Source organism: Ochlerotatus camptorhynchus, unplaced genomic scaffold (assembly GCF_037179485.1).
Source record: "Ochlerotatus camptorhynchus isolate MF236.1 unplaced genomic scaffold, CSIRO-AGI_Acam_v1.1 ptg000764l, whole genome shotgun sequence".
Lineage (NCBI taxonomy): Eukaryota > Metazoa > Arthropoda > Insecta > Diptera > Culicidae > Ochlerotatus > Ochlerotatus camptorhynchus.
In genome coordinates, this window is record NW_027041231.1 from 73,962 (window position 1) to 82,800 (window position 8,839).

Here is an 8,839-nt window from a genome sequence, read left to right on the forward strand (position 1 = left end):
CGATTGAGCCTGTACAAATAAATTAATATAAAAAAAAAAACAAAATTTGAATTTTTGCTTTTAATTTCCTTGAAGCAAAAGGGGCGCTAGGGGTCTTTAGTTGAGTTTGATTTTATTTTTTAATTTTTGTTTCCTGAAATTGGAATTGTTGGTTTGTATCAGGGGGCGGTAGGGGTCTTTAAATGAATTTAATTTTTTGTGTTTATTTTGATGATGAGCATGCTCGTGGAGGGCGTTTGAAAAATGGGGAAATTGGATGTGTGATTTCAAATATCTCTGCTGTAACAGAGGGCGCTAGGGGTCTTTAATTGAATTTGATTTTAAATATTTTTTTCTTCTATATTTTTTTTTTCTGGAAGTCGTTTTGATTTTTTCATTAAATATAAATGGTTTGTATTATAGGACGCTAAGAGTATTTATTTTTTATTTCTTTTTAATGATACTAATGCAAATTGAAGACGTTTGTGATGTTTGAGAAAATTTGAATTTTTGCTTTTAATTTCCTTGAAGCAAAAGGGGCGCTAGGAGTCTTTAGTTGAGTTTGATTTTATTTTTTAATTTTTGTTTCCTGAAATTGGAATTGTTGGTTTGCATCAGGGGCGGTAGGGGTCTTTAATTGAATTTAATTTTTTGTGTTTATTTTGATGATGAGCATGCTCGTGGAGGGCGTTTGAAAAATGGGGAAATTGGATGTGTGATTTCAAATATCTCTGCTGTAACAGAGGGCGCTAGGGGTCTTTAATTGAATTTGATTTTAAATATTTTTTTCTTCTATATTTTTTTTTCTGGAGGGCGTTTTGATTTTTTCATTTAATATAAATGGTTTGTATTATAGGACGCTAAGAGTATTTATTTTTTATTTCTTTTTAATGATACTAATGCAAATTGAAGACGTTTGTGATGTTTGAGAAAATTTGAATTTTTACTTTAAGAATACTAACCTTAGATTGTAAGTTTGATTAACCTTGTGTTTAGTTTGTGTATTGTGCGTGTAGTTTTTTTTTTATTATGTTTGTTTTCAAGATGAATAGAAATAAGTTCATGTTTTAGGATTAATTAAATATTTATATAATAAATCATATTTCAAACCTCCTTCTCCCTTTCCCCATCCAAAAAATTGTAAATCTCCACTAACCTCGAGACGACCGCGAGTAATCGGTTCAATTCCTTTAACTCTAGATTTAAGACATTATTCATGTATAATGCAAATGATAACTCGGCTCTGTAAAGTTTATTCGATTGAGCCTGTACAAATAAATTAATATAAAAAAAAAAAAACAAAATTTGAATTTTTGCTTTTAATTTCCTTGAAGCAAAAGGGGCGCTAGGGGTCTTTAGTTGAGTTTGATTTTATTTTTTAATTTTTGTTTCCTGAAATTGGAATTGTTGGTTTGTATCAGGGGGCGGTAGGGGTCTTTAAATGAATTTAATTTTTTGTGTTTATTTTGATGATGAGCATGCTCGTGGAGGGCGTTTGAAAAATGGGGAAATTGGATGTGTGATTTCAAATATCTCTGCTGTAACAGAGGGCGCTAGGGGTCTTTAATTGAATTTGATTTTAAATATTTTTTTCTTCTATATTTTTTTTTCTGGAAGTCGTTTTGATTTTTTCATTAAATATAAATGGTTTGTATTATAGGACGCTAAGAGTATTTATTTTTTATTTCTTTTTAATGATACTAATGCAAATTGAAGACGTTTGTGATGTTTGAGAAAATTTGAATTTTTGCTTTTAATTTCCTTGAAGCAAAAGGGGCGCTAGGAGTCTTTAGTTGAGTTTGATTTTATTTTTTAATTTTTGTTTCCTGAAATTGGAATTGTTGGTTTGCATCAGGGGCGGTAGGGGTCTTTAATTGAATTTAATTTTTTGTGTTTATTTTGATGATGAGCATGCTCGTGGAGGGCGTTTGAAAAATGGGGAAATTGGATGTGTGATTTCAAATATCTCTGCTGTAACAGAGGGCGCTAGGGGTCTTTAATTGAATTTGATTTTAAATATTTTTTTCTTCTATATTTTTTTTTCTGGAGGGCGTTTTGATTTTTTCATTTAATATAAATGGTTTGCATTATAGGACGCTAAGAGTATTTATTTTTTATTTCTTTTTAATGATACTAATGCAAATTGAAGACGTTTGTGATGTTTGAGAAAATTTGAATTTTTACTTTAAGAATACTAACCTTAGATTGTAAGTTTGATTAACCTTGTGTTTAGTTTGTGTATTGTGCGTGTAGTTTTTTTTTATTATGTTTGTTTTCAAGATGAATAGAAATAAGTTCATGTTTTAGGATTAATTAAATATTTATATAATAAATCATATTTCAAACCTCCTTCTCCCTTTCCCCATCCAAAAAATTGTAAATCTCCACTAACCTCGAGACGACCGCGAGTAATCGGTTCAATTCCTTTAACTCTAGATTTAAGACATTATTCATGTATAATGCAAATGATAACTCGGCTCTGTAAAGTTTATTCGATTGAGCCTGTACAAATAAATTAATATAAAAAAAAAAAAACAAAATTTGAATTTTTGCTTTTAATTTCCTTGAAGCAAAAGGGGCGCTAGGGGTCTTTAGTTGAGTTTGATTTTATTTTTTAATTTTTGTTTCCTGAAATTGGAATTGTTGGTTTGTATCAGGGGGCGGTAGGGGTCTTTAAATGAATTTAATTTTTTGTGTTTATTTTGATGATGAGCATGCTCGTGGAGGGCGTTTGAAAAATGGGGAAATTGGATGTGTGATTTCAAATATCTCTGCTGTAACAGAGGGCGCTAGGGGTCTTTAATTGAATTTGATTTTAAATATTTTTTTCTTCTATATTTTTTTTTCTGGAGGGCGTTTTGATTTTTTCATTTAATATAAATGGTTTGCATTATAGGACGCTAAGAGTATTTATTTTTTATTTCTTTTTAATGATACTAATGCAAATTGAAGACGTTTGTGATGTTTGAGAAAATTTGAATTTTTACTTTAAGAATACTAACCTTAGATTGTAAGTTTGATTAACCTTGTGTTTAGTTTGTGTATTGTGCGTGTAGTTTTTTTTTTATTATGTTTGTTTTCAAGATGAATAGAAATAAGTTCATGTTTTAGGATTAATTAAATATTTATATAATAAATCATATTTCAAACTTCCTTCTCCCTTTCCCCATCCAAAAAATTGTAAATCTCCACTAACCTCGAGACGACCGCGAGTAATCGGTTCAATTCCTTTAACTCTAGATTTAAGACATTATTCATGTATAATGCAAATGATAACTCGGCTCTGTAAAGTTTATTCGATTGAGCCTGTACAAATAAATTAATATAAAAAAAAAAAACAAAATTTGAATTTTTGCTTTTAATTTCCTTGAAGCAAAAGGGGCGCTAGGGGTCTTTAGTTGAGTTTGATTTTATTTTTTAATTTTTGTTTCCTGAAATTGGAATTGTTGGTTTGTATCAGGGGGCGGTAGGGGTCTTTAAATGAATTTAATTTTTTGTGTTTATTTTGATGATGAGCATGCTCGTGGAGGGCGTTTGAAAAATGGGGAAATTGGATGTGTGATTTCAAATATCTCTGCTGTAACAGAGGGCGCTAGGGGTCTTTAATTGAATTTGATTTTAAATATTTTTTTCTTCTATATTTTTTTTTTCTGGAAGTCGTTTTGATTTTTTCATTAAATATAAATCGTTTGCATTATAGGACGCTAAGAGTATTTATTTTTTATTTCTTTTTAATGATACTAATGCAAATTGAAGACGTTTGTGATGTTTGAGAAAATTTGAATTTTTGTTTTTAATTTCCTTGAAGCAAAAGGGGCGCTTGGGGTCTTTAGTTGAGTTTGATTTTATTTTTTAATTTTTGTTTCCTGAAATTGGAATTGTTGGTTTGTATCAGGGGGCGGTAGGGGTCTTTGATTGAATTTAATTTTTTGTGTTTATTTTGATGATGAGCATGCTCGTGGAGGGCGTTTGAAAAATGGGGAAATTGGATGTGTGATTTCAAATATCGCTGCTGTTACAGAGGGCGCTGGGGGTCTTTAATTGAATTTGATTTTAAATAAAATTATTGAAAATTTATAGTACAAATTTAGCTCCGAGCTGGTGTATAGGAGGAGGGAAACCTCCAATGAAAATTAATGGTGGAAAATTTACACCCTTCTGGTGATGGAGGGGCAAGCTTAATTGCAGAAAATTGGTGTAAATTACTAAGTGCTGGTGAATCGAAGGGCAAGTATTGAAAATATTGGAGGAAAATTTGCACCGTTTTTGTAAATGGAGATTTGTGCAAGCTTTATTGAAAATTTGTAGTACAAAGTTAGCTCCGAGCTGGTGTATAGGAGGAGGGAAGCCTTCAATGAAAATTAGTGGTGGAAAATTTACGCCCTTCTGGTGATGGAGGGACAAGTTTTTCTGAAAATTTATGGTAGAAAATTTACAGCGTTCTGGTCAATGGAGGGGCAAGCTTTTTGTTTTGGAAAATTGTGGTGTGAAATTTGCACCGTTAAAGTGAATAGACGGGGTTTAACTGAAAATTCCTGATGTAAAATTTGATAGTACTGTTGAATAGAGCTGCAAGGTGTATTGAAGATTTATACACAGTACAACAAAATATTATAATATCAGCCTGCGGTTGAAAGTCTCTTAAATAAAAAAAATAAATCAATCAATCACTTCAGTATCACATCAAAGTGGATGCACTTCAATCTGTCGATAATATGGTGTTAAATTACTTGCCAAAAAGGACAAAATTATCATTAATACAGTGCATGAACTGACATTACGCTGCTTTTACTGCAATTGTTTATTTTTGTGACCATACAAATTTCATGGGGTTTTTGACATGATTGAAGTGCATCCTCTTGGATGTTATATTAAAATTTATTTTTTGCTGTGTAGTGTTAAATTTGCAACGTTCTGATGAATGGAGGGGCAATATTAACATTTATGGCATTATTAACATATTAAAAAATGGCCTATTAAGACAAGCTTTATCGAAGATTTCTGACTGGAAATTTGCCTCATGCTGATGAACGGCGAGGAATAAAAATATTATAAATAAATATTTCTCGTGGAACAATCGCACTGAAATGGTCCATGGATGTCTAGTTTTCAGAAAATTTCTGCTGTGAAAATAGCACCGCATCGGAGCATTTTGGGAGGAGGTTAGTTTCATAGCAAATAACGGGTGCAAAAATTGGTATGAAAAAGACAAATACTCAAACTGACTCTCTCATACCATCGCAAATTCTGCACAGTGTATATACACACTATAGTAAAATGAAGCAATCGTTCTGCCCTTTTTCGGTTGCTGCGCTGTATGGAAGCAGGTTTATTTTTAGCATTTCTGTTGCCCTCTCGTTCTGAATGAAACCTTCTGCGTGTAGATTGTATCGTACCTCTCGTCACTCATTTTCCATGGGCCCAAATAGACAACTAGTGAAGACAAAAAATTTAGGATTGAGATTGAGATGTACGCTGTTCGTATCCGATGTTAGAGAACTTGCATTTCCCTTAATTATTTCGATGCCACCTTTCATCTAAGGAAACAATGAATGTTTATGTAACGAAACTGTTTTTCAGGATGAATGAAAAAAAAATAAAATCTTTTCCCCTAACCCGAAACAAGAATCGAACTCGAAACTTCATGATTAGTGACTCCGTACTTTTGTGCTGTGCCATACTCAACAATTAAATTAGGGGTATCCAGTAATCAATTTATATCAATATCGAATATATTCATTGCGATGGAATTGAACATGTTCAGCCCAGAAACAGACGCCACTATTTTAGCGCGAATGTGCTCTTCCAAGCGTTAGAAAATAGGATTGTGATTCGAGTTTTGGGGGCATCTGTTTTGTAAACAAACATTTAAATCACCGATTTCTCGCGGATTAAAGCTCAATCTTGCAATCCAACTTAACTAAAAGGATAGAGGAATGATTCCTCTATCATCTGGTTGAGTCGAATTGCAAGATTGTACTTTAATGCGCGAGTAATCGACGGTTTAATTTTTTGTTCACCAAATAGATACGCTCAAAACTCAAATCACTCCGGAGTTTCGGAGGAAATGTTTTTAACCGCCGTAAGAATTTTTGTAACAAAATGGCTTAAAGCATTAATTTGTCAAAATGGATAATTCGATCACGAAAACTAACAAAACCGTCAGATAGCGTAAAGTTCTTTCTAACTGTTAGTAATGTTAGTTTGCGAGGGCAATTAACTTCTGAATTCTTTGTTTACAAAAGCACTTAAGTTGACTTGAAAATGTTTGAGTTGAAAAATCAGCTATAATCAGAAACACCTCATGAATAGGGTTAGTAATACCGGGCTTGTTTTCCCAAAACCGGTTTTTCTGTACTCAGAAATGTAATACCGGTAAAACCGATACTGGGCAACATTTATAAAAAAAAATGTAAATTGTTGCTCATGAAGTCATTCTTCCTGTTAGCGCGATTAATTGATACCTCACTTGTGTAACCGCTCTGATTAACTCTACGTTGCATATGGGATTAGAGCTAAATAATTCCGGGATCAGGAGGTGTCTTTTAAAAGAAAAACGATTTCTTTCCATTTATTTTAAATGCAAAATTCTTATTATACGGCCATTGATACCTTCTGAAAAGTGAACAGGATTCCACTAATTTTTTTTTTAAATTGTAGTTACTCAAATATGCGCAGAAACATTGCTCAAAACTGAAGAAACGTTACTAAAAATTTAGTTAACTTGACTCAAAAACGGGTACTCAAAAGATGCGAATAAAATTGGGCAAAGCCTATTTTGATTTCGTTGGCAGGTTTGCTAGAAAATATTTTGACGTAGGTTTCCAAGATCAAATGGTCTGAGTTTGCTATCCTACAAACATTTTGCTGACTTGAAGCAGAATAAGCTTCTTTTTAGCTTAATAAGATTATTTTATCTGAATAAGATACTTTGTAGCAAACATTTTTGCTAACCATTCAATTGTTCAAACAGTGTTCAATTGATAGTACAAGTTATTGTCTGTATAATTCCGGCATGATGCATAGTTTTAGTTTATAATAAATGATCCCATCGGAATTGAATACTATTTCAACTCTAATCTGTGGTACTTTATGGACTTCAAGATAGAAGCTGTTATTTGGATAAATATCGTGTCATTTTCTTGTAGAAACCTGAATAACTCTTAAAAAATCTCAAAATGTGGATGGCTTGATTGGGGTGCTTTTGATTTGAAAGATTTTGTGTGTTCGTCGGACGTGTTGAGGTAAGTCCACCTTGCCGGCTCTCTATCTTGATTGGTTTAATACGATATGTGATCGTTATATTCAAGACTTTTTTTTTACTAAACATTCTGAAGATAATCCAAGTTAAACATAAAAAATGTATTACAATAATACCGGTTTTTAGTTGGCAGGACAAACGAATGTTTCGTACCATTTGTGAAAGATGTGTTTTATATACGATATTCAGTTATACGAAGCGGGTTTAAAAGAAATAACTAATATTTATTTTCGATATATGTTCTATTTACAAGGACAAATAACTTCCGGATATTCAATCCGAAGTAATGTGCTTTCTTAAAGAAGTACATAATTTTTTATTTGTTCGAATACATCTGTGTCACACTGTATATATGCTTACAATAAATAACAACCCCTGAAAATTTCGTTAAGAATGTGCAAAAAAAATAATATCGATTTTTAACTGGAAAGGGTAAATGACACATTCTAAGTGACGTTTCAACGGTTGTGATCTATCTTTGTATAAGTTTTTGTACAATAACTTAATGAAAATTAAAGTAGGGGGTTACATTTCCTCCGAAACTCCGGAGTGATTTGAGTTTTGAGCGTATCTATTTGGTGAACAAAAAATTAAACCGTCGATTACTCGCGCATTAAAGTACAATCTTGCAATTCGACTCAACCAGATGATAGAGGAATCATTCCTCTATCCTTTTAGTTAAGTTGGATTGCAAGATTGAGCTTTAATCCGCGAGAAATCGGTGATTTAAATGTTTGTTTACAAAACAGATGCCCCCAAAACTCGAATCACAATCCTATTTTCTAACGCTTGGAAGAGCACATTCGCGCTAAAATAGTGGCGTCTGTTTCTGGGCTGAACATGTTCAATTCCATCGCAATGAATATATTCGATATTGATATAAATTGATTACTGGATACCCCTAATTTAATTGTTGAGTATGGCACAGCACAAAAGTGCGGAGTCACTAATCATGAAGTTTCGAGTTCGATTCTTGTTTCGGGTTAGTGAAAAGGTTTTATTTTTTTCCATTCATCCTGAAAAACAGTTTCGTTACATCAACATTCATTGTTTCCTTAGATGAAAGGTGGCATCGAAATAATTAAGCGAAATGCAAGTTCTCTAACATCGGATACGAACAGCGTACATCTCAATCTCAATCCTAAATTTTTTGTCTTCACTAGTTGTCTATTTGGGCCCATGGAAAATGAGTGACGAGAGGTACGATACAATCTACACGCAGAAGGTTTCATTCAGAACGGGAGGGCAACAGAAATGCTAAAAATAAACCTGCTTCCATACAGCGCAGCAACCGAAAAAGGGCAGAACGATTGCTTCATTTTACTATAGTGTGTATATACACTGTGCAGAATTTGCGATGGTATGAGATTATAATATTTTTATTCCTCGCCGTTCATCAGCATGAGGCAAATTTCCAGTCAGAAATCTTCGATAAAGCTTGTCTTAATAGGCCATTTGTTAATATGTTAATAATGCCATAAATGTTAATATTGCCCCTCCATTCATCAGAACGTCGCAAATTTAACACTACACAGCAAAAAATAAAATTTTAATATAACATCCAAGAGGATGCACTTCAATCATGTCAAAAACCCCATG